Raw genomic sequence first — 4276 nt, 5'->3', positions numbered from 1 at the left:
GAGATAATGTGGGAGTCACTAGGATATCTAGTGCTCTGTTCCAATTTCTCCTAAAAACAGGATGTTCTTCAAAGCTGGAGCCCAGTGGTCCTATGGTTCTTGACCATAAAATCAGGGCCAGCTGCTTCCCTGGGCTCTCAGTCACAGTATAAGTAGGGTACATGCAATTGAGGCTCCATCTCCCCCCAGGTATCTTCTCTGAGCCTGGGGGACCATCCCACAATGACTTCAAGGCTTCTGTTGTCCCTTGCTGCCCATCTGTAAGTATTAATAATAAGTTTGTTTATTTAACTTTTGTGCCTAAGTATTCTGTCTCACTGGACAAACACAGGGATCGCCAGTACACAGTGAACCCATTTCACACTCCTCTGTCTTCTCCCAGACAGGAGGAATTGGGATTATATGCTGTGACCCACTGTTGTCTGGATCTAAGCATAGCCAAGAAAATAAGAATATGCACTTAGAATCCACCCTCTGAGAAGGATTCCTGCTCAGGGTATTGGGCAACATGAATGCTAAGATTCCTGCCGGCAATGCCATTTCCCTTCAACTAAATGTAAAATCTCTAAACTTGCAACCTACATTCTGCTCCATCATCCACAAGCCTAGCTCTGGGCTAGACCCACAGGGAGTGCTCAGCATATTTATATTAGTGGGGCAAACAAAAATTGTCAAAATGCTTCGTGCTCACAGACTAAAGCCACCTCACCATCAGAGGGAATCTTCACAACACATACATTTTAAAGAGAGAAACACTCGCTCCACCGTCCTCCTCCACTGCAGCCTGCAAAGCCTTGAATTAGCAGATTGAGCTGATATCACCCCTGTGGCTCACTGTAAACAGCCACATCACCAATGCCACAAAGGCACTCCTCTACTAGAAAATAATAAATATTGCTAAAAGAACAAAGATCCCATTGGCACCTCCATGGTTGACAAGACCTTGATTTGTGTGTGTTAATGCTGGGCCCTTAACACCCTCATCATTAATTAGGCACCAATGACACATTTGCCAGTATGACAGAGAGAGAGAAAGGGGTAAGGGGAGGCTGCATCCTAACGACCTTGGCATGCCTGTCGACGGGCCCTGGGAGCCTGTACAGGGGAAATTATAAATACAAACATGCCCTAGACTAACAGAGAAAATGAGATCTCTGCTCCCTTTAAAGGAGGGAAATTGCTGATGTTGTATATTTGATATGCTTATATGAAAGGTGGGGGATAAACAGCCATCTCAAAAAGAAAGAAGTTACATTACTAATATTATCATCATCATCATCTAATGTTTATTACGCTTTAAAGCTTATCAGGGTTTTTGTTTTAGTCGAATTCTTATTTGATCCTCTCTTCTAAGGCTGGAACGATGTTTTGTCTTAGACACAGGGCCTAAGTCAGCACCCTACACACCACGACATTCTATAAATATTTACTGATTGAAGAATGAACCAACACAAATGGTAAAGTGAGACCTGCTTGATCACAGTGTCTGTATCTCAGATGAGGCAACTGAAGTGCAGAACATTTTAGGAACTTGCTCAGAGTCATGTGGCCACTAGAGGATTGGCAGGATGCAGTCCCAGGTTTCATGCTTCCTGGACCCGTGTGCCCTCCCTTACACTCACTTACATGGATATGATAGGAAGAATATACCTGTCACATGCACCCCTATAATATGTACAACTATTAAGTTAAAAAAAAAAAAAAGAATATACCTGTGACAAAGCTTCTTCCTCGTTCATCATCACTTGTGCATTCTCCAGAAGGATTCAGGCCAAGTGCTGAACTCTGCTGAGCCCAAAAAAGGGGTCCAAACACTGGTCTCTGTGAATGAAGCAGTGGTTTGCTGCTGCCTGTGGAGGCCTGGCTCTTCAGAATGGCCACTCAGAATGGACAATGCTCCCTGCTGAGGCCTCAAGTAGCATCACAGCAGAGCGATGGAGCTCCCACAGACTTTGTCAGATACAGCACACAGGGAGTGGCTTATCCCTCTGCTGATTCCTTCCTTAACCCTGGCTCAGCCTTTCTCTTCTCAGTCCCTGGAGCACAGAATGCTTTGGAATTCCCTGTCTTCTCTGAACAGCAGGCCTTTGCCCTCAGCACCCCCAAATGTGGTCAGGATTTACTTGTTCTACTGCAAAAGCCTACTGAATTGTCATTGCTAGTCTGGGTCCATTTGTTCTCTAGGCTCTAAGGATGCTACTAGTCTCCACTTCTTAAGGTGTGGATTGTTGAATATCTGTAGTCATGTGGTCCTTAGAAAGTCTGGTCCTTTCTAAGATGTTAGCATCTACACTGAAAGATCCCAAAGAAAACAGAATATAAGGTATGCTTTTCTTCCTACACCCAGAAAACGTGAATTCCTGGTTTGAAGGCTGAGTGGAAGTGCTCAGGACAATATTCCCAATGGAGGCTGACACTGAAATGTTTAGATACATACATGTGACAAAACAAAGTCCCTTGCCAGAGAAGTACGGAGGAAAGATTTCAATGATGACCTCTAATAAGTTCTTGCAGTTGAAGGGAGGAGGCTGTCCATACAGACTACTCAATGCCAGCCATGCCCCTGGATTGTTTAAGCTGTCTCTGTTTCCTCTGAGAGCTCCAAAGATCTCTTAGGTTTTGGAGGTTTTGCTATCCCAGCATGTTATTTCCCTTCTTGTAAAAGCCCCTGGGTTCTCCCAGGAAAGCCCTTCTCCATTCACAGATCAGCAAACTTAGATGGAAATGAACCCATCCCTTACAGCCCCAGGGATGAGTATGTGGCTGATAAGAATTTTCCATCCTCTGGTCCAGTGATTACATCAGAGAAGGGCATGTGACCAAAGTTGGTAAAATCCAACTCAATCCCTGGACACTCTTGAGAAAGAATAAATCTCATTCATTATGTTAAATAATACATCTAGAATTCTTAGTGGTCATATTACTTTGGGAAGGGAAAAGCCGAACTGAAAATTAAACTGAGATAAAGTAGAGCCAAGAATGGAGAAACAAAGTGCTAACGCTAATGGATTCTTTAACCCAATTTTATAATGCCAGTAGATGACTCAAGAAAGGCTGAGTCCACACTATGGACTAGGAACTACACATATTTCATGATACATTAATGGAATACAATTATATTCAGCAAACAATATATTTCATAGCAGTCTGGGCAATATAGTAGCTATGAACCACATGTGCCTATGACCTGAAATGTGGCTAGTCCAAACTGAATTGTGCTACAATTGCAAAACGCACACTACATCTCAAGAAAAGAATGTAAAATGTCTCATGTGCAATGTTCTATAGACTACATGTTGAAATGATAACACTTTGAATATGTTAGGTGAAACACAATGTATTATTAAAATGAATGCCACTTTTTTTTCTCTTTGTCATGTGGCTATGAGAAATTTTAAAATTACTTACATGACTTGCATTATATTTTGTGGGAAGGGGCCGTTCTGTGGAGTGGTGATTTTGATATTCATTTCAAATTAGCCCCCTAAAAACTCCATGACTGCATGATAGTTCTTAGACATTTGCTAAGAATATAATGACTACAGAATTTGTCATTGAAACCAGACACTTTGAGAGTGAAGAAGAACACTATAAATGATTATTCCAGGAAAACACATTTATGCCAAGACCATCATGGGAAAATCAAGAAGACTCATCACCAGGATGAGATTCTCTTGTCCTATTATCCAGACTTTCCTTGTCTTTTCTTGTAATACTCCCACAATTATGACATATGTTAGTCTAAGTTGGCATATTGCCTTTGGAAATTCTCTATTTCTTATAAATCAATTATTTAAATTTGCTTTCCAGAAATTTTATTAATTATATTGTTAAGAATAGTTTGTTTATAGCATCTCTTTAATTATTATCCATTAATTTGATAAGTATGGATTAAGTTCCTATGATGGTCCAGACATGGGCTGTCCAACCTTCTGCATCTGAGAGCTGGCTCCTACCTCCTACTGCACATTCCCTATATGCTGGGAATTTCCCTCAAACGTTTCTGGACTGAAAACAGATTTTCCCTTTAAAGAGAAACATGGACACCACTGTGCTCCCTGAGTAACACCATTAAGCAGCTCCCTAACAGTAATACTCAGAGTGCCCTTCTTATATCATGGAGCTTCAACATGCTTCCTTCTACTCAGTTTTTGGTCCATGTAGACCTGAAAAATACACTGGGTAGGAACTATAAAAGATCAGTTTTATAGTCCCCAATGCTATATTAGAAAATGATACATCACAAATGTACTGCTGGAATATCCAGTGGGTTCCC

The sequence above is a fragment of the Otolemur garnettii genome, unplaced genomic scaffold (assembly GCF_000181295.1).
Source record: "Otolemur garnettii isolate 467f Iridium unplaced genomic scaffold, OtoGar3 scaffold00147, whole genome shotgun sequence".
Classification (NCBI taxonomy): Eukaryota; Metazoa; Chordata; class Mammalia; order Primates; family Galagidae; genus Otolemur; species Otolemur garnettii.
Note: the sequence above shows the minus strand (reverse complement) of the source record.